This window comes from Phacochoerus africanus, chromosome 15, assembly GCF_016906955.1.
Source record: "Phacochoerus africanus isolate WHEZ1 chromosome 15, ROS_Pafr_v1, whole genome shotgun sequence".
Classification (NCBI taxonomy): Eukaryota; Metazoa; Chordata; class Mammalia; order Artiodactyla; family Suidae; genus Phacochoerus; species Phacochoerus africanus.
Window position 1 is genome coordinate 52,336,681 of NC_062558.1, and position 27,681 is coordinate 52,364,361.

The 27,681-nt window shown below is 41.6% G+C and overlaps 1 long non-coding RNA gene and 1 other non-coding gene across 2 annotated transcripts in view; one reads left to right on the forward strand and one right to left on the reverse strand.

The window, feature by feature from the left end:
• Positions 1-27,681, reverse strand: part of LOC125116260 (uncharacterized) — a 53,438-nt gene extending 25,757 nt beyond the window's left edge. The window contains exons 1-3 of the long non-coding RNA XR_007132290.1: positions 27,392-27,681; positions 27,243-27,297; positions 19,464-19,624 (exon numbers count right to left, since the gene is read on the reverse strand). This is a non-coding gene — a long non-coding RNA (uncharacterized LOC125116260). The remainder of the gene's footprint in view (positions 1-19,463; positions 19,625-27,242; positions 27,298-27,391) is intronic.
• LOC125117125 (small nucleolar RNA SNORA70) lies at positions 1,254-1,389 on the forward strand. Its single transcript, XR_007132494.1, has one exon. It is a non-coding gene; the product is annotated as a small nucleolar RNA SNORA70 (small nucleolar RNA).

Genomic DNA, 27,681 nt, shown 5'->3' on the forward strand with positions numbered 1-27,681 from the left:
TGTAAATATATATGTACCCAACATAGGATCACCTCAATAAATAAGGCAACAACTAACAACCTTAAAAGGAGAAATTGACAATAACACAATCATAGCAGGGGACTTTAGCACCCCACTTACAGCAATGGACAGATCATCCAGACAGAAAACCAACAAGGAAATACAGGCACTAAATGATGCAATAGACCAGATGGACTTAATAGATATTTATTGAACATTCTATCCAAAAACAATGGAATACACATTCTTGTCAAATGCACACGGAACATTCTCTAGGACTGACCACATTCTGGGCCACAAATCAAGCCTCAGTAAATTTAAGAAAATTGAAAACATATCAAGCATCTTTTCCAACTACAGTGCTATATGACTGGAAAGCAACAAGAAAAAAAACTGCAAAAAAACACGAACACATGGAAAGTAAACAACATTCCACTAAACAACCAACAGATCACTGAAGAAATCCAAAAGGAAATTAAAAAATACCTAGAAGCAAATGACAACAAAGACACAACAATCTAAAGCCTATGGGATACAGCAAAAGCAGTTCCAAGAGGGAAGTTTATAGCAATACAAGCCTACCTCAGGAAACAAGAAAAAGCTCAAATGAACAACCTAACTTTACATCTAAAGCAACTAGAGAAAGAACAGACAAGACCTAAAGAGAGCAGAAGGAAAGACACCATAAATATCAGAGCAGAAATAAAAGAAATAGAAATGAAGAAAACCATAGAAAAGATCAAGGAAACTAAAAACTGGTTCTTTGAAAAGATCAACAAAATTGATTAACCCTTAGCCAGACTCATCAAGAAAAAGAGAGGACTCAAATCAACAAAATTAGAAATGAAAAAGGAGAAGTTAAAAAGGACATCACGGAAATACAAAGGCCAATAAGAGACTGCTATAAGCAACTATATGCCAATAAAATGGACAACCTAGAAGATATGGACAAATTCTTAGAAAAGTACAATCTTCCAAGACTAAACCAAGACAAAATAGAAAAGATGAATGGACTGATCACAAGTACTGAAATTGAAACTGTGATTAAAAAATTTCCAACAAACAAAGGTCCAGGACCAGATGGCTTCACAGACAAATTCTATCAAACATTTAGACAAGAGTTAACACCTATCCTTCTAAAACTATTCCAAAAAATTGCAGAGGAAGGAACACTCCCAAACTCATTCTATGAGGCCACCACCATCAGCCTGATACCAAAACCAGACAAAGATACCACAAAAAAAGAAAATTATTTGCAGCCATTTAAGCCGACCATCATTCTTTTCCCCATGGGGGCCTGGTGTTCAATGACTGTAAACAGCAGCCTCCTTGGTAGTGTATACAGCCTGTTGCCTGTATAAGTTGCCCTAAGGGACCTTGAAGACAGCCCTTTCCAGTGGACATTCTTCATGACTGGCATGCTGTCCCCAATCTAGGCTCCAGACAGGTAGGTGCAATAACTTTGGAAAGCCCTGAAGCACAGCAACCAGGGTCCACATTGGAAATCAGGAAAAAAAAAAGAGATAAAAGGAATCCAAATTGGAGAAAAAGTAAAATTATCACTGTTTGCAGATGACATGATACAATACCTAGAAAATCCTAGAGGTGATACCAGAAAACTGTTAGAGCTCATCAATGAATTTGGTAAAGCTGCAGAATACAAAATTAATACACAGAAATTGACTGCATTTCTACATACTAACAATGAAAGATCAGAAAGAGAAATTGGGGAAACAATCAGATTTACCATTGGATCAAAAACAATAAAATACCTAGGAATAAATCTACTTAAAGGGAAAAAAGGCCTGTGCTCTGAAAACACTAAGATGCTGATGAAAGAAATCAAAGATGACAGAAACAAATGGAAAAATATACCATGTTCATGGATTGGAAGAATCAACATTGTCAAAATGACTGTACTCCCAAGGCAATCTACAGATTCAGTGTAATCCCTATCAAATTACCAATGGCATTTTTCACAGAACTAGAACAAAACATTTTAAAATTTAGAAGCACAAAAGACCCAGAATAGCCAAAACCATCCTGGGAAAGAAAAACAGAGCTGGATGAATCAGGCTCCCTGACTTCAGACTATACTACAAAGCAACAGTCATCAAAACCATATGGTACTGCACAAACACAGAAATATAGATCAGTGGAACAGGATAAAAAGCCCAGAATTAGGAGTTCCCATCATGGCACAGTGGTTAACAAATCTGACTAGGAACCATGAGGTTGCAGGTTCAATCCCTGGCCTCACTCAGTTGGCTAAGGATCCAGTGTTGCTGTAAGCTGTGGTGTAGGCTGCAGATGTGGCTCGGATCCCACATTGCTGTGGCTCTGGCATAGGCCAGTGGCTACAGCTCTGATTATACCTCTAGCCTGGGAACCTCCATATGCTGTGGGTGTGGCCCTAGAAAAGACAGGAAAAAAGCTCAGAATGAAACCCATGCACCTACAGTCAACTAATCTATGACAAGGGAGGCAAGAATATACAATATAGAAAAGACAGTCCCTTCAATAAATGATGCTGGGAAAACTGGGCAGCTATAATGAAAAGAATGAAATTAGAACACTTCCTAACACCATACACAAAACTAAACTCAAAATGGATTAAAGACCTAAATGTAAGACTGGGTACTATAAAAGTCTTAGAGGAAAACATAGGCTGAACACTCTCCGATATAAATGACAGCAACATCTTCTCAGATCTATCTCCTAGAGTAATGACAATAAAAACAAAAATAAACAAATGGGCCCTAATTAAACTTAAAAGTTTTTGCACAGCCAAACAAAAAGACAATACACAACCCTAAACAAAATGAAAAGACAACCCACAAATTGGGAGAAAATCTTTTCAAATGAAGTGACTGACAAGGGATTAAGCTCCAAAATATATAAGCACCTCCTGAAGCTCAATACCAAAAAAACAAGCAACCCCATCAAAAAATGGGCACAAGATCTAAACAGACAATTCTCCAAAGACCTACAGATGGCCAAAAAAACACATGAAAAAATGTTCAACGTCAATGATTATTAAAGAACTGCACATTAAAACCACTATGAGGTACCACCTTACACCAGCCAGAATGGCCATCATCAAAAAGTCTACCAATAAGAGCAGTTTCCATCGTGGCTCAGTGGTTAACAAACCTTACTGGCATCCATGAAGACGCAGGTTCCATCCCTGGCCTTGCTCAGTGGGTTAAGGATCCAGAATTGCCGTGAGCTGTGGTGTAGGTCGCAGACACAGCTCACATCCTGCATTGTTGTGACTGTGATGTAGGCTGGCGGCTACAGCTCCAATTGGACCCCTAGCCTGGGAACCTCCATATGCCATGGGTGTGGCTGCAGCCCTAAAAAAAGACCAAAAAAAAAAAAGTCTACAAACAATAAATGCTGGGAAGGGTATGGAGAAAAGGGAACCCTATTACACTGTTGGTGGGAATGTAAATTGGTGCATCCACTGTGGAAAACAGTATGGAGATGCCTCAAAGAACTAACAATAGAATTACCATTTGATCTAGCAATCCCATTCCTGGGCATCTATCCAGAGAAAACCATGACTCAAAAAGATACATGTATTTCAATGTTCATTGCAGCACTATACACAATAGCAAAGACATGAAACAACCTAAATGTCTATTGACAGAGGAGTGGATAAAGAAGATGTGGTACATATTTACAATGGAATATTACTCAACTATAAAAAGGAAAGAAATAATGGCATTTTCAGCAACACGGATGGATCTAGAAATTATCATGCTAAGTGAAGTTAGACAGTGAGATACCAATGTCATATGCTATAACTTACATGTGGAATCTGAAAAAAAGACACAATGAACTTCTTGGCAGAACAGATACTGACTTACAGACTGAAAAATTTAAGGTTACAAAGGAGACAGGTTGGGGGATGGGGCGATGGGCTTGGGATGGAAATGCTGTAAAATTGGGTTGTGATGATCCTCGTAAGACTATAAATGTAATAAAATTCACCAAGTTAAAAAAAAAAAAACACCATTAGTGGAATTCATATGGATCTGATAATTTTCTACTTGAAGGTCATAAATTATTAATTTTTTTTTCTTTTTAGGGCGACATCCACGGCATATAGAGTTTCCCAGGATAGGGGTCAAATTGGAGCTGTAGCTGCTGGCCTATGCCACAGCAACACAGGATCCAAGCCGTGTCTGCAACCTATACCACAGCTCACGGCAATGCCAGATCCTTAACCCACTGAGCAAGGCCAGGGATTGAACCTGCATCCTCATGGATGCTAGTCAGATTCGTTGAGCTATGACAGGAACTCCAGAAGTGGAATTGGTTTTTTTGTTTTTTGGGGTTGGGTTTTTTTTTTGTTGTTGGGTTTTTTTTTTTTTTTGGCTTTTTAGGGTTGCACCTGCAGCATATGGAGGTTCCCAGGTTAGTAGTCAAATCGGAGCTACAGCTGCTGGTCTATACCACAGCTCACGGCAACACTGGATCCTTAACCCACTGAGTGAGGCCAGGGATTGAATCTGCAACCTCATGGTTACTAGTCAGATTTGTTTCTGCTGCGCCACAACGGGAACTTAAATTATAAATTATTTAGGTGTGTCTTTCAATAAATTATTGTATTTCATGTTTAAAAAAAGAAGTTTTGAGTTGTTTCATTTTTGCAAGTTGCGAGTGTGAGAGGCAGGCCCTAAACTGGCTCCCAGTGATCTCCCCGTCTGCAGTCTTGTCTAACTCCCTCCCTTGTGGTGTGGCTTGGACCCAGTGACTTATTCCTGGGTCCAGTAAATGTACTGGATGTCACTTTTAAAATCATTCTATAAAATACTGTGACTTCCACCTTGCCCACTTTGCTCACTCCTTCCACCTTCCTCTTCTTGCTCACTCAGGGGAAGCCAGGTGCCCTAAGGAGAGGCCCATGGGCCAAGGAACCCAGGGCGATTTCACTCACAACAGTCAGTGAAGAGCTAAGGCCCTCAGTCTAACAGCCCATGAGGACCTAGATCCTGCAGGTACCCACCTGAGTGAGCTGAAAAGAGAATCCATCCCCGAGTGAGCCACTAGATCACTGAAGCCTGAGTGACCCCAAGCCAAACAGCCCAGCTAAGATTTTTGTCCCAGAAAAATGTGTTAGAGAATAATAAATGCTGGTACTTTATTTGGAGTAACTTGTTATTCAATAGTAGGTAATTAATATACCTAGCATCTCAGTAAAAAGTTTCCACTCTTCAGTAACATCCTCATACGTGCTGGCAAAATAGTTTGAGCAATGCATGTAAATACAGCTTTATAGAGAACTGAATAAATATATGACTTTATACCCACCCAATGGAATTCCGTGCACCTCTTCAAAACGATGCAGTGATGAGGATGACGCTGATGGTCAATATAATGATGAACACTACTTACTCTCCTAGATTAGAATTATCATTATTGGCTCTATTTTTCAGATGAGAAAACCAAAATTTAGAGTTGATATAATTTTTCTAAGATTACTCCTTCATCAGTGTTGGGACAGGAATTTGACAGCAACCAAACCACACTCAAGAATGTCATTCTCAAAAAAAAAGTCATTCTCTCCCTCCCTGTTCTCGGGGCTCAACAGACCCCAAGGTTTTCCAGTTTGTATCCCAAGGAAGGGGAAAAGAGCCATGAATTTTTGTGCTTTCTCTAAAAATGAGCAACTCAAGAGCTACTTTGTGTGTGTGTGTCTTTTCAGGGCCGCATATGGAGGTTCTGCCGGCCTACACCACAGCCACAGCAACACCAGATCCAAGCTGCATCTGCAACCTACACCACAGCTCACAGCAATGCCGGATCCTTTTTTTTTTTTTTCCCCTCTTTTTAGGGCCGCACTTGTGGCATATGGAGGTTCCCAGGCTAGGGGTCCAATCAGAGCTACAGCTGCCAGCCTAGGCCACAGCCAGGCCAGATCCAAGCCACATCTGCAAACTACACCACATGGCAATAACCCATTGAGCGGGGCCAGGGATCGAACCCACAGCCTCATGGTTCTTAGATTCGTCTCCACTGTGCCACAATAGGAACTCCAGAGCTACTGTTGATTTTGCTTTGAAATATATGTGAATGTATTCATTTCTAGGCAGTAACATCAGCTTATAGCAGTTAAGTCATTACTCTTTTCTTCCCCATCTTTTTTTTTTGGGGGGGGGGGGGGCTTTTTAGGGCCACACGCACAGCATATGGAGGTTCCCAGACTAAGGGTCAAATCGGAGCTGTAGGTGCTGCCCTAAGCCATAGCCACAGCAATGCAGGATCCAAGCCGCATCTGCGACCTACACCACAGCTCACGGCAACGCCGGATCTTTAACCCACTGAGCAAGACCAGGGATTGAACCTGCATCCTCATGGTTCCTAGTCAGATTCGTTAACTGCTGAGTCACAATGGGAATGGGAACTCCTTCCTCATCCCTTTTTTAAAAAATATAGTTGATTTACAATGTTTCTTCAGTTTCTGTTGTACAGCAAAGTGACCCAATCACACAGAGTTCCCTGTGCTGTACAGTAGGACCCCATTGCCCATCCATTCCAAATGTTACAGTTTGCATCCGCTGACCCAAACTCCCCATCCATCCTGCTCCCTCCCCACTCCCCCCATCCTTTTAAAACAACTAATTAGATATACATACATGAAGAAAAGTGCCTCAGCACCCTAAGCCAAGGGACTCAGAGGCTCCTGCCCACATGTATATCCAAAAGTAAACCAAACCTCGGTGAGAGCTGAGGATCCCAAGAGTCAGAAGACCTTCCCCACCACCATTCACCATGGTCGGTGAAAAAAATTAGAGTATCTGACCTAGGCAGATACTCACAGACAATAGACTTTAGTACAAGTCCAGCCTGCCTGAGGAGAGACTCCAGCATGCCACTGGCCTGGGATATACCAATGGGGATGCCAGGAGGAGGGATTATGCCAGAACTCCCTTCACAGGATGACACTGCAGCAGCAGCAGCTGCGACTTCTCCCACGGAGGTGGGAAATCCTGGCCAGCTCCTGGCTATAGAAAGCTGTTTCTTTCCAGCAGCACCCTGATTTCTGAGAAAGGATCTCCATAACTGGGGAAAGCAAGGAGAAAGGAAAGAAAGCGGAGAGAAAAAAAGCAGAGAAGAAAAAGAAAGCAGAGAGGAAAAGCAGAAAGGCAAGAAAGCAGAGAGGTTCCTGCTGTCTGCTTTCAAAGTCAACATGAAATCTGCCCAGTAGGCTCTTGGGTTATCCCCCACAAGAATCTTCCCACCTGGCCTGCTGACATCCCCAAAACCCCAGTTCTAACCACACACCTCCTCCCACTCTGCTGCTGGCTCTTGTGTGAGAGGGATCAAGGAGACAGGGAGCTTCTCAGAAAATAGGCCACAATCAGTGGCAAGGGGAAGCTGCAAACTGGATTTATAGCACCACCTTATGGAGTATAAACTAAATATTTCTGATAGCCAACCTGGTTCACTGTAAGAACCAAAGTAAACATAAATCCTTAAGTAATAAAGCTGTCTACTACACTTCAAATGTGAAAGCACAGGTGCATCTATTCAAACACTATTAAAACTCAAATATGTTACCACAAAGAGACAATTCTCCAGCAACCAAACACAAAGGCACGGAATATAACAATCTAACTGATAAAGAATTTGAAATAGGGAGTTCACGTCGTGGCTCAGTGGTTAACAAACCTGACTAGTATCATGAAGACGCAGGTTTGATCCCTGGCTTCTCTCAGTGGGTTAAGGATCTGGCGTTGCCGGAGCTGTGGTGTAGGTCACAGACATGGCTCAGATCTGGTGTTGCTGTAGCTCCGGTGTAGGCTGGAGGCTACAGCTCCAATTTGACCCCTAGCCTAGGAACCTCCATACACCATGGGTGTGGCCCTAAAAGGACAAAAAAAAGAAGAAGAAGAAGAAGAAGAATTTGAAATAGCTGTTATAAAGAAATTCAACAGGAGTTCCTGTCATGGCACAGTGGTTGACAAATCCCACTAGGAACCATGAGGTTGCGGGTTCGATCCCTGCCCTTGCTCAGTGGGTTAACGATCCGGCGTTGCCGTGAGATGTGGTGTAGGTTGCAGACACGGCTCGGATCCTGCATTGCTGTGGCTCTGGCGTAGGCCGGTGGCTACAGCTCCGATTAGACCCCTAGCCTGGGAACCCCCATATGCCGTGGGAGCAGCCCAAAAAATGGCAAAAAAGACCAAAAAAAAAAAAGAAAAGAAATTCAACAAACTGCAAGAGGATTTCCTGCTGGGCACAGTGGGTTAATGGTCTTGTGTTGTCTCTGTGGTGGTGCCAGTTGAATTCCCGGCCAGCACAGTGGGTTAAGGAACCAGCATTGCTGAAGCTGTGGCCTATGCCACAGATTTGATCCCTGACCTATGAACTTCCATATACCATGGGTGTGGCAGAAAAAGGAAAAAAAAAAAGCTACAAGAAAACTCAAAAAGCCAGGCAATAAAACCAAATAAACCCAGGAATAAATATAAATTTGAAGAATAGAAGGATTTCCTTAACAAAGGTTTTGAAATTATAAAAAAGAAGCAAGAAGAAATTCTGGACTGAAGACCTAAATGAATGAGATTAAGAATGTAACAGAAAGCATGTGCAGCAAGGTAGACCAGAGAGAAGAACAGACAGGTGACCTGGAGAATATGAACACAGAAATAACAGGGTTAGAGGAGGGGAACTAAGATTTAATAACAGTGAAGGAAGCCTAAGAGAGCTATTGGTTTCCATCAGAAAGGCAAACATCCAAATAATTGGGATTCCAGAAGAACAGAGGGAGAAATTTGTTTAAAGAAATAGTAGCTGAGAACCTCACAATCCTGGGAGGAAACTTCAAACAAAGCTACTAGAACACCCTATTACCTCAGTGCAAAATGACATTGCCAAAAATACATCCTAATAAAACTGCCAAAAATCAGCAATAAAAAAATCTTAAAGGCAGCCATGGAGGAAAAAAGACAGTAACCTATATAGGAACCCCCATTAGGCTGTCAACAGATCTCTCAAGAGAAACTTCACAGGTTAGGAAAGATTATAATGATGATATTCAAAGTGTTGAAAGATAAAAATTCCCAACCAAGTATACTTTATCAAGCAAAGTTTCCTTCAGATGTAAAGGAGAAATAAAGGCCCTTCTCAGATAAAAATTGAGGAACATCACCACCACTAAACAAAGCTGCAGAAATGCTGAAAAGACTTCTTTAAGCTGAAATGAAGATACTGTCGGTGACAAGAAAACATAAAAATACACGACACACCGGTAAACGTGAAAAATAGTCAGAATTTGAAACCAAAACTATATTGGATGGTGTGTTAACCAGTAAACTACAGTATAAAAGTTAAAGGAAAGGAGTACTACAAATGACTATACTACAATAAATTGGTAACAATTATATGCCATAAAAGAGGTGCATTTTGGAGTTCTCCTGTGGTGCAGCAGGTTAAGGATCCAGTGTTGTCACTGCAATGGCTTGGGTTGCTGCAGTGGTGTGGGTTTGATCCCTGACCCAGGAATTTCTGCATGGTGTGGGTGTGGCCAAGAAAAAAAGAGGTTAATTTTAACATCAATAATAAAAAGAAAGGAGTAAAATGTTGGCTTTTTTTTTTAAGGGCTGCACCCACATCATTTGGAGGTTCACAGGCTTCTAGGGGTGGAAACAGAGCTACAGCTGCCTACCTCATGGTTCCTAGTTGGATTTGTTTCCCCTGTGCCACAAGGGAACTCCAAATGTTGGCTCCTTTAATGAATGAAGATAAGTTGCTATCAGCTTAAAATGAACTATTATTAAATTGAACTGTAGTTGATTTACAATATTGTGTCAGTTTTGAGTGTAGAGCAAAATGTTTCAGTGATATAGAGATTTAGATTCTTTTTCAGATTCTTTCCCATTATAGGTTATTACAAGATATGAGAGTATAGTTCCCTGTGTTATACAATGAGTCCTTGTTGTTTATGTATTTTATATCTAGTAATTCCATACTCAATTTATGTTCCCCTTCCCCTTTGATAACCATAAGTTTGTTTTCTATGTCTGTGAGTCTGTTTCTATTTTGTAAAGAAGTTCATTTGTACAGTATTTTAGATTCCACATATAGTGATATAATATTTGTCTAACTTACTTCACTTAGTATAATTTTTAGGTTCATCCATGTTGCTGCAAACAGCATTACTTCATTCTTTTTATGGCTGGGTAATATTCCATTGCACGTGCCTTCTTTAACCATTCATCTGTTGATGGACATTTAAGTTGCTTCCATGTCTTGGTTATAGGAAATAGTGCTGTTATGAACAACACTGGGGTGCATGTATCTTTTTAAATTAGAGTTTTCTCTGGATATATGCCCAGAATTGGGGTTAAAGGATCATATGATAATTCTATTTTTAGGGTTTTAAGGAATCTTCCTACTATTCTCTATAGAGGCTGCACCAATTAACATTTCCAACAACAGTGTACAAGGATTCCCTTTTCTCCACATTTATTACTTACAGACTTTTGGATGATGACCATTCTAAAGGTAAGATACCTCACCATGGTTTTGATTTGCACTTGTCTAATAATTAGTAATATGGAGCATCTTTTCATGTTCCAGTTGGCCATCTGTATCTCTGCCGTGGAGAAATGTCTGCTTAGGTCTTCTGCCCATTTTTAATGTTTTTTTATATTGAATTGTATGAGGTGTTTGTATATTTTAGAAATTAATCCCTTGTCAGTCTCATCATTCACAAATATTTTCTCCCAGTCCATAAACTGCCTTTTCATTTTGTTTATAGTTTCCTTTAGTGTGCAAAAACTTATAAGTTTGATTAGTCTCATTTGCTTTTTTTGCTTTTACTTCTATTGACTTGGGAGACTGATCCCAACCTTACCACAATTTATGTCAGAGAATGTTTTGCCCATATTCTCTTCTAAGAATTTTATGGTGTCATGTCTTACATGTAAGTCTTTAAGCCATTTTGATTTATTTTTGTATATGGTGTGAGGAAGTATTCTAACTTCATTGATTCACATGTGGCTGTCCAGCTTTCCCAACACCACTTGCTGAAGAGACTGTCTTTTCACCATTGCACATTCTTGCCTCCTTTGTTGAAGATTAATTGACTTTAGGTGTGGGGTTTATTTCTGGGCTCTCTATTCTGTTCCACTGGTCTACAGGTCTGTTTCTGTGCCAATAAAACACTGAAGTTTGTTTTATTTTGTTTTGTCTTGTTGTTTCTTTTTTTGGCTGCCCCATGGCTTATGGAATTCCCAGGCCAGAATACAGATCTGAGCTGCAGTTGTGACCTACATTGCAGATGCAGCAACACCAGATCCTTTCACCACTGTGCCAGGCCAGGGATCAAACCTGCATATCCTGGTTCTGCAGAGATGCCACTGATCTCATTGCACTACAGCAGGTACTCCTAAAACACTGTTTTGATTACTGTAGCTTTGTAGTAGAGTCTAAAGTCTGGGAAGTTTATACCTCCAGCTTTTTTCATTTTCCTCAGGATTGTTTTTGCAATTCTGGGTTAAAATGGATGATCCTGTTTGCCAGATATTTAATATAATTCACGAAGTAACCAAAAAGGAAGTCCTAGGTAGATCCACAAAAGACAAAGAAAGGAGAAACAACCATATCAACATGAAAAATGACCAATTTACAAGTAGGCTGAGAAAGACAGGAGGAAAAAACAGTGGAAATACAACAGAACAAGAAAGCAATTAATAACTTGGCATTAATAAATCACTACATATCAATAATTACTCTAAATATAAGTAATTATTGATTGATTTCACCAATAAAAGGTGCAAAGTGGCTGAATGAATTTTAAAAATGACACCCAACTGTAAGACCCATTTCAGATTGAAGGACAAATATAGAATCAAAGTGATGGGATAGAAAATTATATTCCATGCAACTGGAAACCAAAACAAAGTGGGGATAACTATACTTATAGCTGACAAAATACACTTTAGCCAAAATGGTAACAAGAAACAAAGAAGGTGATTATATAATGGTAAAGTTGTCAACCCATCAAAAAGATACAGTAACAGTAAATATATACACATCCAAAATTGGAACACCTAAATATATTAAGGAAATACTAACAGAAAGGAAGGGAAAGATAGATAATACAATAATAGTGCATTTCAATATCCCAATTTAAACAATTGATAGATCATCCGGACAGAAAAATCAGCAAGAAAAGATTAACTTAAACCATACATTAGACAAAATGGATCTAACACATGTATAGAACATTCCATCCAATACAAATACACATTCTTCTTTTTTTTTTTGTCTTTTTGCCTTTTCTTGGGCCGCTCCCGAGGCATATGGAGGTTCCCAGGCTAGGGGTCTAATCAGAGCTGTAGCCACCAGCCTACACCACAGCCACAGCAACGCAGGATCTGAGATGCGTCTGCAACCTACACCACAGCTCATGGCAACGCTGGATCCTTTTTTTTTTTTTTTGTCTTTTTGCCATTTCTTGGGCCACTGCCACAGCATATGGAGATTCCCAGGCTAGGGGTCTAATCAGAGCTGTAGCCACTGGCCTATACCACAGCTCATGGCAACGCTGGATCCTTAACCCACTGAGCAAGGCCAGGGACCAAACCTGCAACCTCATGGTTCCTAGTCGGATTCGTTAACCACTGCACCACGATGGGAACTCCCAATACACATTCTTCTTAAGTGCACACTGCACATTTTTAAGGATTGATCATATGATAGGACACAAAACAATGCCTAGCAAATTTAGGAAGATGAAATTGTACCAAGTATCTTTTCAAACCACAATGATTTAAACCAGAACCAAAAGCAAAGCTGGAAAATCCACAAACATAAGGAAACTAAACAAAATATTCCTGAAAAACCAACGGATTAAAGAATAAAAGAATGTCTTGAAACAAATGAAATTACCAAAACCACTAGCAGTCCGCAGAAGGGGGTTTAATAGAAATAAATTCATATATTAAGATTAGAAAAGTCTGGAGTTTCCACTGTGGCTCAGTGGGTTAAGTACCTGACAGTTTCTGAGAGGATGTGGGTTCAATCCTTGGTCTTGCTTAGTGAGTTAAGGATTCATGTTGTTACAAGCTGCAGAATAGGATGCGAATGCGGCTCAGATCCAATGATCCAATTAAGGATCTCGTCTCTGTGGCATAGGCCTCAGTTGCAACTCTGATTCAACCCCTAGCCTGGGAACTTCCATGTGCTGCAGGTGCAGCATTTTAAAAAAGCAATCAAACAAAAACAAAACAAAACTTCCTAAATTTAAAGAGGAGGAAATATGTCCAAACTTTCTATGAGGCAGGTATTTCCCTGATAACAAAGCCAGATAAGGACACTACAAGAAAACTAGGAGTTCCCATTTTAGCACAGCAGAAATGAATCCAACTAGTATCCATGAGGATGCAGGTTCAATCCCTGGCCTCAATCAGAGGGTCAGGGACCTCACATTGCTGTGGTGAGGCTGGCAGCTGTAGGTCCAATTTGACCACTAGCCTGGGAACTTCAATATACCACAGGTGAGGCAAAAAAAGACAAATATAGGCAAATATCCCCGATGAGCATAGAAACAAAAACCTCAACAAAATATTAAAATATTAAATCAAGAACACATTTCAAGGATTATACACCATAACCAAGTGGGATTTATCCCTGGAATGCAAGGGTTCAACATAGGCAAATCAAATGCTATATCCCACATTAATAGAATGAAGGATAAAAATTATATGATCATTTCCAATAGGTGCAGAAAAAGCAATTAACAAGATAGATCACTTCATGATAAAGTGGAACTACCATGGGAGTTCCCTGGTGGCTCAGGAGGTTAAGAGTCTGGTGTTGTCACTGCTGCAGTGTGGGTTTACTCCCTGCCCCCTTCCCAGTAACAGAGAAAATAAGATGTAGCAATCCCACTTCTGGGTATACAACCATAGGAAACGGACACTGGTTACTGAACATGGTTACTCATGTTAACTGCAGCAATGATTTACAATAGCCATGATGTGGAAAGAGCTTCAGTATCTATCAATAGATGAACTGATAAAGAAATGTGGTCTATTCACACAATAGAATACTATTCTGTCATGAGAGAAAAGGAAGGACTCTAGGAAGAAAAGCATGTGGAAGGATTGGTGTGCGTGCTAGTGGGCAGCCACCCACCAAGTGCTGGACTGCTGAAATGGAAAAGGATACAAGGTGGGGGTGCATGCTACAGAAGATGCAGAGGAAGATTCTGTGCACTGAGGAGGGAGCATCTTCTGCTGAGTTCTCCTCTGCAGGGTAGGATGGATCCCAGGCATTGATAGAAAAATCTCAGAGGCTTTGTTTCAGTTTTGAGATTAGATTTCAATAACAGGAATTCTTTAATGCTACTGATGACATTCAGGGGAAAAAATGCTGATTATTCTCTTTTCTGAAAATTAAATGGTTTCTTTTAACTTACATTGATGTTTTACCTTTGTTTGCATTGAAAGTTTATTGAATAGAAATTATCTCAAGTATCTTCTCTGACCACAATGCCATGAAATTAGAAACCAACCATGGGAAAAGGAAAGAGAAAAAACCTACTGCATGGAGACTAAACAACATGCTACTAAAAAACCAATGGGTCAATGAGGAAATCAAGAAGGAAATTAAAAACTACCTTGAAACAAATGATAATGAAGACACAACCGCTCAAAATCTATGGGATGCTGCGAAAGCAGTGCTCAGAGGGAAATTTATAGCAATACAGGCCTTTCTCAAAAAAGAAGAACGATCCCAAATTGACAACTTAACCCTCCACCTAAATGAATTAGAAAAAGAAGAACAAAAAAGTCCTAAAGTCAGCAGAAGGAAGGAAATTATAAAGATCAAAGAAGAAATCAATAAAATAGAGACTCAAAAACAATAGAGAAAATTAATAAAACCAAGAGCTGGTTCTTTGAAAAGGTAAACAAAATTGACAAACCCCTGGCCAGACTCACTAAAAAGAGGAGAGAAAGAACCCAAATAACCAAAATTATAAATGAAAAAGGAGAAATCACAACGGATACAGCAGAAATACAAAAAACCATAAGAGAATACTATGAACAACTATATGGCAACAAGTTTGACAATCTTACAGCCTGCCAAAACTGAATCAAAAAGAAACAGACCAACTGAACAGACCGATCACTAGAAATGAAATTGAAGAGGTCATAAAATCACTCCCTACAAATAAAAGTCCAGGACCAGATGGCTTCACAGGTGAATTTTATCAAACATATAAAGAGGAATTGGTGCCCATCCTCCTTAAACTCTTTCAAAAGGTTGAAGAAGAAGGAATACTCCCACAGACATTCTATGATGCCACAATCACACTCATTCCAAAACCAGACAGAGATACCACCAAAAAAGAAAACTATCGCCCAGTATCATTGATGAATATAGATGCAAAAATTCTCAACAAAATCTTAGCCAACCGAATCCAACAACATATCAAAAAAATTATACACCATGACCAGGTTGGGTTCGTCCCAGGTTCACAAGGATGGTTCAACATACGCAAATCAATCAGCATCATACACCACATTAACAAAAAAAAAAGTCAAAAATCATATGATCATCTCAATGGACACAGAAAAAGCATTTGACAAAGTTCAACATCCATTCATGATCAAGACCCTCGCCAAAGTGGGTATAGAGGGAACATTCCTGAATATAATCAAAGCCATTTATGAGAAACCCACAGCAAATATAATACTCAGTGGGGAAAAACTGAAAGCCTTCTCACTCAAATCTGGAACAAGACAGGGATACCCACTCTCACCACTGCTCTTCAACATAGTTTTGGAAGTCCTAGCCACAGCAATTAGACAAACCAAAGAAATAAAAGGCATCCATATAGGAAGAGAAGAAATAAAACTGTCACTGTATGCAGATGACATGATACTATACATAGAAAACCCTAAGGACTCAACCCCAAAACTACTTGAACTGATTCATAAATTCAGCAAAGTAGCAGCATATAAGATTAACATTCAGAAGTCAGTTGCATTTCTGTATACCAGCAATGAAATATTAGAAAAGGAATACAAAAATATAATACCTTTTAAAATTGCACCTCACAAAATCAAATACCTCGGAATACACCTGACCAAGGAGGGAAAGGACCTATATGCCGAGAACTATAAAACTTTAATCAAAGAAATCAAAGAAGATGTAAAGAAATGGAAAGATATTCCATGTTCATGGATTGGGAAAATCTATATTGTAAAAATGGCCATACTACCCAAAGCAATCTACAGATTCAATGCAATCCCTATCAAATTACCCATGACATTTTTCACAGAACTAGAACAAACAATCCAAACATTTAAATGGAACAACAAAAGACCCAGAATCGCCAAAGCAATCCTGAGAAACAAAAACCAAGCAGGAGGCAGAACTCTCCCAGACTTCAAGAAATACTACAAAGCCACAGTCATCAAAACAGTGTGGTACTGGTATCAAAACAGACAGACAGACCAATGGAACAGAATAGAGAATCCGGAAATAAACCCTGACACCTATGGTCAATTCATCTTTGACAAGGGAGGCAAGAACATCAAATGGGAAAAAGAAAGTCTATTCAGCAAGCATTGCTGGGAAACCTGGACAGCTGCAGGCAAAGCAATGAAACTAGAACACACCCTCACACCATGCACAAAAATAAACTCCAAATGGCTGAAAGACTTAAATATACGACAGGACACCATCCAACTCCTAGAAGAAAACATAGGCAAAACACTCTCTGACATCAACATCATGAATATTTTCTCAGGTCAGTCTCCCAAAGCAATAGAAATTAGAGCAAACATAAACCCACGGGACCTCATCAAACTGAAAAGCTTTTGCACAGCAAAGGAAACCCAAAAGAAAACAAAAAGACAACTTACAGAATGGGAGAAAATAGTTTCAAATGATGCAACAGACAAGGGCTTAATCTCTAGAATATATAAACAACTTATACAACCCAGCAGCAAAAAAGCCAATCAATCAATGGAAAAATGGGCAAAAGACCTGAATAGACATTTCTCCAAAGAAGATATACAGATGGCCAGCAAACACATGAAAAAATGCTCAACATCGCTGGTTATAAGAGAAATGCAAATCAAAACTACCATGAGATATCACCTCACACCAGTCAGAATGGCCATCATTAATAAATCCACAAATTACAAGTGCTGGAGGGGCTGTGGAGAAAAGGGAACCCTCCTACACTGTTGGTGGGAATGTAAACTGGTGCAGCCACTATGGAGAACAGTTTGGAGATACCTTAGAAATCTATACATAGAACTTCCATATGACCCCACAATCCCACTCTTGGGCATCTATCCAGACAAAACTCTACTTAAAAGAGACACGTGCACCCTCATGTTCATTGCAGCACTATTCACAATAGCCAAGACATGGAAACAACCCAAATGTCCATCGACAGATGATTGGATTCGGAAGATGTGGTATGTATACACAATGGAATACTACTCAGCCATAAAAAAGAATGACATCATGCCATTTGCAGCAACATGGATGGAGCTAGAGAATCTCATCCTGAGTGAAATGAGTCAGAAAGACAAAGACAAATACCATATGATATCACTTATAACTGGAATCTAATATCCAGCACAAATGAACATCTCCTCAGAAAAGAAAATCATGGACTTGGAGAAGAGACTTGTGGCTGCCTGATGGGAGGGGGAGGGAGTGGGAGGGATCGGGAGCTTGGGTTTATCAGACACAACTTAGAATAGATTTACAAGGAGATCCTGCTGAATAGCATTGAGAACTTTGTCTAGATACTCATGTTGCAACAGAAGAAAGGCTGGGGAAAAATGTAATTGTAAAGTATACATGTAAGGATAACCTGACCCCCTTGCTGTACAGTGGGAAAAGAGGGAAAAAAAAGTAAATGAATAAAAATAAAACTATGGTATATTCACAAAAAAATAATAATAATAAAATAAAGGTAGTTAATAAGTAAAAAAAAAAAAAAAAAGTTTATTGATAGGAGCTCCCACTGTGGCACAGTGGGTTAATCATCTGGCTTCTCTGTGCTGGTTCAGTTCCACAGCTGGTGCAGTGGATTATGGATCCAGCATTGCTGCAGCTGAAGTATAGGCATTTAGCTTAGATGCAAGAAGTCCCAGGGGTACAATGGCATTCTGGATGGCCCTTTTCCTCACTTGGCTAACTTCAGTGTGTGGTATTTACTCACTTATCTCTCTCACTAGACAACAACATCTTGAAAGCAGGGACTAGTAAATTAATAAGTAGCCAACTATTGATTAGTTCAACAGCCTGAACATCACCAAAGTTTCAGGTATAAACTTAGACTCAAAAGGCCAGAAACAAAATATGAAATTCTGATTGATCATCTTTGCTATTGAGAAAAGCCAACAAAATAGTATCACACACCATGACTTTGGTGGCCTCCCAATGAACCATACCCCCAAGATTTATGTCCGTGTATTTATGTATTTATTTATGTCCCACAATGAGTCAGGGGATAGCCACAAAACTAACTTTGGCCAATAGCAAGTACATTCCCAAGTGGAGGCTTGATAGGCATATCAAGATAATTTTGGGAGTTCCCGTCATGGCACACTGGTTAACGAATCCATCTAGGAACCATGAGGTGGCAGGTTCAGTCCCTGGCCTTGCTCAGTGGGTTGAGGATCCGGCGTTGCCGTGAGCTGTGGTGTAGGTTGCAGACGCAGCTCAGATCCCGTGTTGCTGTGGCTCTGGCGTAGCCTAGTGGCTATGGCTTTGATTAGACCCCTAGCCTGGGAACCTCCATATGCCACAGGAGCAGCCCAAGAAATGGCAAAAAGACAAAAAAATAAAAAATAAAAAAGATAATTTTGAATGGGGCTTGTCTTTTGGGAATGTTCTTTAGAACCCCATCATCCTCATGCTAGGGAGGAAGTCCAAGAACCCATGCAGAAAGGCCCAACATCTAAGGCCTCAAGTCAACAGCCCCAGTTGACCTCCAATCAGTAACCAGCACCAGCTACCAGCCATGGGAGTGAGGCCATTTGGGATCTTCCAGCCAATCCACTACAGTGAAACAGAAGAGCCTCCTGATCAACTGGCAGTGTCAGAAAATAAAATTTCATTTTAGGCCACTAGGTTTTGGGGTATTTTGTTACTGTAACCGAGAAGGACCCTATGTGGTCTTCCCAGAATAGACACCCACCCATGTCCTCTGTTTGTCTTTTGTCTGTAGAAAAACTTTGGTCAAAGAATAAATTTAATCAGAGAAGTGAGAAAATGCAGAAGGAAAGGAAAACAAGTCAAGCAAGACAAAACAATAATAGTTTAGACATTCAAAAAAGTCAAGGACCTTTCATTCTTCCTCAAGGGCTCTAGTCTGAGCCACATAACCATAACCAGAAAGAAGGTTAATGACACTGATTCCCAATTACCTCACCACCAGCCAATCAGAACTCTGTCCATGAACTGACCTTGCTCTGGTCCTGCTACTGCTCCTGGGCTGGAAATCAAAGCTGCCCTCCCAAGCCACTGCAGTTGGATTCTTAATCTGCTGCACTACAGCAGGAACTTCTAGGAGCTTGTAAATATTCAAGGAATATGTGTCGATTTTCTGGGGTGGGAGGGAGAAGACCTGCAAATCACCAAGGCAGCTATATTAGGTTTGGAGCAGGGTAAACAGTAACCTGCCAAAAAAGCTACAACAGAAGCTCCCCTTTGAGGGACTTAAGAATAGAGGAGGAGAACGAAAACTTGGGTAGAAAAGCTCTGAACCAAAACATGCACTGTGTGCCACTGGAGTGCAGTGTGCTCTGGGAGATCAGAAAATAGAGGTGGCTCCTGGTCGAGGGAATCATGCAGGAAGACAACCAACCAGAAATCTGATGGGCTGCGATTGGAGGTGAGAAAGACAGGTAGAAAAGCTAAGTACAACTCCAGCATATGCAAAGAGAAGAGTATGCTTGGAGTGGAAAGTTTCTGTCACAGCATAGAGTGACAATGGTGTTTTATAAAGAGTTGACCTGGGTTACAAATTAAGACACAACGACCTATGAGTTTGATTCCACACCTTATAATCAATCAAGATGCTTTCTCATCCAAACGCATAAGAAATACAGTAGGATGTTCCTTAGTTCTTGAAGATTTAAACAACATTTAAAATAAAAATCAAAACTGAAAAAAATAAAAACAATACAAACGGTTGACCTGGGAGTTCCCATTGTGGCCACCCTGGGCCGATACAGTTTTATCTGTTCACTCCCATGGCTGACTGTGCCTTGGGTCCCACCTTCTTCAGGATGCCAAGGGCACTAGCTGTGTGCAAATGAAGTATCTTGTGCATGTTAACCTTTTTTTCTGTAATGTAAATATTCTGGTTTTGTATTTTTGTGTATTTTAACCTAAGGCCCTCATTCCTGCCTTGTTTTCTCAGGTACATGAGCAATTTCAGGGATAAATTGGCAGTAGCTCCATTGTCTGCATAGCAGGAATACTTTTTGTTGCTGTATCACCAGAGAGAATAACTATTTGGAGGGTATAGCCTATTGAGCTACCTCATTTTTGACAACTGGAGCTGGTTTTCTGCCACAGTGTCCTCTTGAAACCAGTCTGTCTGTTTTCAATATTTCATGGGAGACTAGGTTTTAACTGGGTTGCCCCATGACTTGGTCTCCTTCTACTGAAAGATTCTAAGCAAGAAAGGTTAGGAGAGGCAGGGCCAGGTAGAAGGTGCTGAGAGGGGAAGCCAAGATGAGGTGAAGGTTATCTGTATGTGCGATAAGGATTCCCGTTCCAACATCCAACACAACATTATAAGTCAACTATACTCCAATAAAAATGTTTTTAAAAGAAAAAAGGGGGGGGGGGATTCCTGTTCCAGACCTCTAATCCCAGGGCACAAGGCTCTACCAGATCCATCCTTCACTGGACTGAGCTAGGCCTACCACAAACAACAGGCTGTACATGTCTGTTTTTGTTAAAAGTGTGGGTTGGTAAGGATAGCTTTTAAGAACAATGCCTCTGTACCCATCTTAAGCTGCCTTGGGATGGATGTATGATGCAAGGACAAAATCCCTAACCTTTAACAATTCTAGGTTTTCCTCCTGGGCTTCCAGAGAGACCATCAGCGATGGCTTCTTTGTGGTTCCCAGAGCCCATGTCCTGCCCTGCTGCAGTAGCGACTAACGTCATAGTAGCTAAAGGAGAAAAAGGGGTTTCACGCTTGACACCACTGCAAACCTACCCCACTGTGTGGTAATGGGGCAAATGCAATGGAACACTTTGGGTGATGTTTGTCTGATCCTGAGTTCTTGTCTCCCCACTTGTTGTCCCGCTCGCTTTGACAAAATATTCTGCACCAGCAAAAAGATATAAAACGTAAGCTTGGAGGTCCCTCTTCTTGAAGTGGGGGTCTTGACTACATTTTCTTCTGTGTTCCCCTTCTTCGATGTCCTATTTCAGAGTAGATCTTCTGCCCTAAAAACTAGGACTCATTTTTCCTACCTCCTCCCCAATAGCCCATACACCTCTACATTGACTTGTGAGGTGTCTAATTCTTAAACGATTTGTGCAAAAATCTTGAAGAAGGGAGTTCCCCTTGTGGCACAGCAGAAATGAATCTGAGTAGTAGCTATGAGGATACAGGTTCAATCCCTGGCCTCGCTCAGTGGGTCGGGGATCCAGCATTGCCATTAGCTCTGATGTAGGTCACAGATGCGGTTCAGGTTCAGATCCCACATGGCTGTGGTCGGCAGCTGTAGCTCCAATTAGACCCCTAGCCTGGGAATCTCCATAGGTGAGTGCAGCAATCAATCAATCAATCAATAAATAGGAATCCCAAAGAAGCTAAGACCTCTCGTCCCTTGTTCCTCATCTCCTGAGTCAAGACCATTTCTTGATGTGATACATGCCAAACAGACTGCTGTTTTTGGATGGATTAAAACCTATTTTAGGGAGTTCCCATCGTGGCGCAATGGTTAACGAATACGAATCCGACTAGGAACCCTGAGGTTGCGGGTTCGGTCCCTGCCCTTGCTTGGTGGGTTAACGATCCAGCGTTACCGTGAGCTGTGGTGTAGGTTGCAGACATGGCTCGGATCCCGTGTTGCTGTGGCCCTGGCGTAGGCTGGTGGCTACAGCTCTGATTCGACCCCTAGCCTGGGAACCTCCATATGCCATGGGAGTGGCCCAAGAAATATCAAAAAGATTAAAAAAAATAAAAATTAAAAAAAACACAAAAACCTATTTTAGGAGGTCCTGCTGTGGCACAACAGTATTCATGGTGTCTACAGCTCTAGGATCCAGGTTTCATTCCCAGCCCAGCAGTGGCTCAGATACAGTCCCTGGCCAGGGAACTCCACATGTGGGGATGTCAAAAAATATTATTATTTATTTGGTTTTTTAGGGCCACACCTGTAGCATATATAAATTCCCAAGCTAGGGGTCGAATTGGAGCTGCAGCTGCCAGCCACAGCCACAGCCACGTGGGATTGGAGCCATGTCTATGACCTAGACCACAGCTAATGGCAATCCTGGATCCTTAAGCCACTGATCAAGGCCAGGGATTGAACCCTCCTCCTCATGGATACTAGTCAGGTTCGTTACCCCTGAGCTACAACGGGAACACCCCCCCAATCTTAATCTCTAATCCTAGGGTAGGCACAAGCAATGAGGGAGGCCTTCCACATAGAAAGTGGGGTCAGGAGACAAAGAAAGGGAAGATGAGGAGTTCCCATCGTGGCGCAGTGGTTAACGAATCTGTCTGGGAACCATGAGGTTGTGGGTTCAATCCCTGGCCTTGCTCAGTGGGTTAAGGATCCTGCATTGCTGTGAGCTGTGGTGTATGTCGCAGACGCGGCTTGGATCCTGAGTTGCTGTGGCTCTGGTGTAGGCTGGTGGCCACAGCTCCGATTCGACCCCTAGCCTGGGAACCTCCATATGCCATGGGAGCGGCCCAAGAAATGGCAAAAAGACAAAAAAAAAAAAAAAGGGGAAGATGAATGTATATCCAAGTCACTCAAGAACTTTTCATGCAGGTGCAAGAAACTTATGTTAAAGTGGTGAAGAGGAGCGTCCATCTTGGGTTGGTGGTTAACGAATCCAACTAGGAACCATAAGGTTGCAGCTTAGATCCCTGGCCTCGCTCAGTGGGTTAAGGATCCTTGCTGTGAGCTGTGGTGTAGGTCGCAGACATGGCTCCAACCTGGTGTTGTTGTGGCTGTGGCACAGGCCAGCAGTTACGGCTACAGCTTCGATTCAACCCCTAGCCTGGGAACCTCCACATGCTGCGGGTGCGGCCCTGAAAAAAAAAAAAAAAAAAAGACAAAAAAATTAAAAAAATTTTTTTTAATTAAAAAAAATAAAGTGGTGAAGAGATTGTTTAGCAGGAGACAGATAAATGTAACTCCGTGTTTATGGCTAGAAATGAAAGCTTTGTGCAAAATCTTGAATTTAAGGTGGGGGTGGGGGATAGGAAAGATTTATCTGTCTGTTCTTTGCCTCATCCCTTCTCCTCATTCCTGAACTACAGGAGACTGAGCCCCTTTGGCAATCCTAACTGGGGAGTGTTTATTTGATGGAGGATTTTGCTGTGCCAGGTACTTTCTTTGCCATTTGCCTTCAGTTTATAACACATATGCTCACCCTTTTCCTTTCCCTTTTCTCTGGAAAAATACAAGGTATAAAAACTTACTGATACTAGGGGGGAAAAAAACCTCTTAAATAAACTTACTAATCTCAGGAAAAGAGAAACTTTCCAAGTCTTTTGTTTCTACATTCAAGTATACAGTACAGCAAAGAGAATGAACAGAAAAAAAATTTTTTTTTTTTTTTTTTACAGAAAAAGTCTTGCTTGCATTTCATCTTCTGCAAAATAAGCAATATACAGGCAGGTCTCAGAGATATCATGGGTTTGGTCCTAGACAGCAGGAATAAAGTGACTATCGCAATAAGGCAAATCACGAGTTTTTTTGGTTTTCTAGTGAACATAAAAGTTATGTTTATAGTATACTGTACGTAGTCTATTAAGTATGCAATAGCTTTAGTCTAAAAATTAAAATATTTTAATTAAATGTTTTATTGCTAAAAAATACTAACATCATCTGATGACAAAGTTGCCACAAACCTTAAATTTGTAAAAAACTTAGTATCTACAAAGCACAATAAAGAAAAGCACAATGAAACCAGGTATGCCTATATTTTATGTCCTGTTCCTCTCAATTATTTTTAAGGAAACATGGTACAGTTGAATATCCCTAGATTTGTTATCCCAGTGCTATGCTGAACCAAAAGAACTCTCCCTTAGGGCATAAGGGATTTAGAGACATCAGTTATTAAGAGCCTATGGAGTTCTTGTCATGGCTCAGTAGTTAACTAATCTGACTAGGAACCATGAGGTTGCGGGTTCGATCCCTGGCCTCGCTCAGTGGGTTAAGGATCTGGTGTTTCCGTGAGCTATGGTGTAGGTTGCAGACATGGCTCGGATCCCGCGTTGCTGTGGCTCTGGTGTAGGCTGCCAGCTATGGCTCTGATTCAACCCCTAGCCTGGGAACCTCCATATGCCACAGGAGAGGCCCAAGAAATGGTAAAAAAAAAACAAAAAACAAAACAAAACCCCCCCCAAAAAAAAAACAAACCCAAAAAACGCCTAGGTGGAGGCAGACTTGCTCTTGATTCCTGCATATTTCTATTTTCTAGAGAGAATAATTCAGCAGATCAGAATAGAGAAGTTAAGGTATATATTCTCTCCACCCCAGCCCCTTGGTCAAATTGGACCAGCAGCTGCAGGCCTACCCAGGGCAAAACCAGATCCGGGCACATCTGTGACCAACTGCCAGAGGCTTAACCCACTGGGCCAGTCCAAGGATCAAACCCACATCCTCACAGTCAGGTACTTAACCTGCTGAGCCACAACAAGAATTCCAAGGTATATATTCCTAAATGCTGTCTTCACTGAGCCTGCCACCCAAAGCCGATGTTACGCTCAATGGGTTTCAAATGCTGCTGAGTGCTCCAAACCTTGAAAATCACTCTCACAAAGCTGGAACACCAGTCTGTGCCTCAGGATTAGGGTCATCACTTGGGTCTCTGAGAAACTGCCAGTCAGGCCAGAGTTGAGGTTAAACTGATCAATTTAAAGAGTTGAAAGAAAGAAAAGAAGAAGAAAAACGCTTAAACCTTATCACCTTAAGGTTAATTTTTTTTTTTTTTGGAGCCCTCTCCACTTAAATGAGTTGGTGACAATGGCATACTACTCACCTAAGAACCCGGGCAACTCATCTCTGCTCTAGGCCTTTGATAAACCAACAATTAATTCACAAATGCCTCAAATTCCTAATCTTTGAAAAAGGCATTCCATGTGGGTGATATTTTCAGGAATCAACAGCTAATGTTCCCCCACCCACTCCTGAAGCTATGCTATCAACCCAGCAGGCCATTATAACCCAGGGGCTCCTGAGCACAAAGACTTTCTATGTTCCCATTTCATGTTTTTAGGAAATGGGCCTTTCAGCCTCCATCACCTTCCCTGAGTTCCTGGGGACAGGTCAGACAGTTGCTCATCAGAGAAGAAAGGGGACACAAAGACAAGGGAGGAACAGTTAAGAAATAATAGTACAGCCTTGGGGGCAAGATCCCAGTTCCCTCTCAAGGGAACTGTATGAGATGCCTAACGACGTAGGCATCTCATACACCTAAGAGAAAAGTTCTATTCCTTATGCTTCTCTTAGAAACGACTGTTTTAAAATTAAGCTTAGAGTCCTTCCTTGTCCTTCTCCCTGGCTTAATTGCACCCTAAACACAATCACCTGTAAGCTAAAGATTAGGAACCCTGAGCACAATCGCATGTGATTAATGAAGAATACTAGCACATGATGTTTTTCAGGAACCTTCCCTATTTTGTTCCAATCTCTGATCAATATGCCCCTTTCCAATGTACTATTGTTCTAGGCAACAAGCCAGAAGACCACCATCATGATCATGCCAAATCTCCTGATGTCAGCTTTGATGACTAAGATTCCCCCAAAGAAAGATGAATGCATGTTTGCCCCCATCTCGATTCCTATCGAAAACCTGTTTTTCTCCTTTTTACTATAAAACTCCCCGCAATTCTTCCCAAAGGAGGGCACAGTCTTCAAGGCACAAGCCTGCTATGGCCTCACTTGCCTGGCAAAGCAATAAAACCTTTTTCTCCTCCTCCGAGTTTCTCTTCCTCACTGGTGGCAGAGGCCGAGTTTCCGGCAACATTGTCACAGGCAAGCCCTGATACTAAAGACGTCTCAACAGACCCATTCAAGTACAACAGCACACACAAAGAACAAAGGATCAGAGAAGCAGTCCAGCAATTCCACTTCCGTCCCCAAATGGAGGCAACATCATTACAATGAATTTCTCATCAAAACGACACACTGTGGCTGGAGAAATAAGGGCAGTTAGCAAAATGTAAAGTTTCTCAGATATCAAATAAGTTCCCTTAAACACTTTAGAAAATAAAACAGTAGCTTCTTGGATCTGGACTAGGCACAAAGAGGGAGAAAAAAATGAAGCTGCGGAGGAAGGCGGTGGTGGGAAGGAGCGTGAGTTAAGACCTGATTTGGGGCAAAAGCGAGTTGCACGGGGCGGGCCAGAGACTGCACCACGCAGCCTTTACACCTTCCTAACTACCTACTGTCGGCCTCGCCCTTCATAAACTTCCCCACAACTCACTTCCTTGACGACGGAGGGAGGACCCAGGTCAGTAGAGTGCAGCAATTTCCACAGCGACCAAGCACCCCTACACCCTGTGCATCGCAGGGATTGTAGTTCTGCAATGCTACAAGCCACAGGCTGGAGCCGCTAAGAGACTACAGTTCCCAGAATGCGAGAGGAGGGCACCCGCCGCCGGTCCCGCCCTCGCTGAGGGTGGCCTTGCCAAACTGAGAGGGATTGCTTTCTTCCCCAGCCTTTCCCGCCGGGGGAGGCCCTGCACAGCGAGTAAACACAAGGTGGCTGGATTCACCCAGTAAACAGATACACTTCCATGAGATGCTGGTAGCGAAACTGTATTTCTCGTGGACCAATAAGAGGCCTGTGCTACCTGCATAGGATTGTCTGAGAATACGCGAACCCGCGCCTCCTCCGGCCCGCCCTGCGGGCATGCGCAGTGTGGGGCGCGCAGGGCCGGGCTGTTTATGCCTTTTAGGACCCTTGGCGGAAGCCCACTGGGGCGGTGTCAGAAACGGTAAATAAATCGATTGCCTAAAAGAGAAATACAGTACCTGTGATAGTTTGTTCCAGAATGATAAGATTGCAGTTTCCTCTGTCCTCACCTTGCTGCAATGAAACAATGAAATGGAGGGTGTTTTACAAATTTAATTAAAGCGAAAGTACTTTTTCAGAGAGAGACAATGGGCACGCAGGCACGTACAGAGAAGGCCCTTCTCTCTGCGATTGTTCTTATATCCCCCACGCTACGGACCTGCGTGGAGACCCAAGATCTCCTGACCCAGCCCCCTACGCCTCTTGATAAGCGCTGAGTGGTATTTGGTCTTCTGATTGGTTTCAGGCAGGATAGCTTATTTGCATAGGGAACAGGCTATTAAAGGCTGAATGAGGAATGGCTTAGTGAGGTTGGAGCCGCCCAGGCTGTTTAAGGCTAAGGAAGGGGTATTACAATGAGACATGGCCAGAGGCTTTTGCGTTTAATCTCCTTGAAGG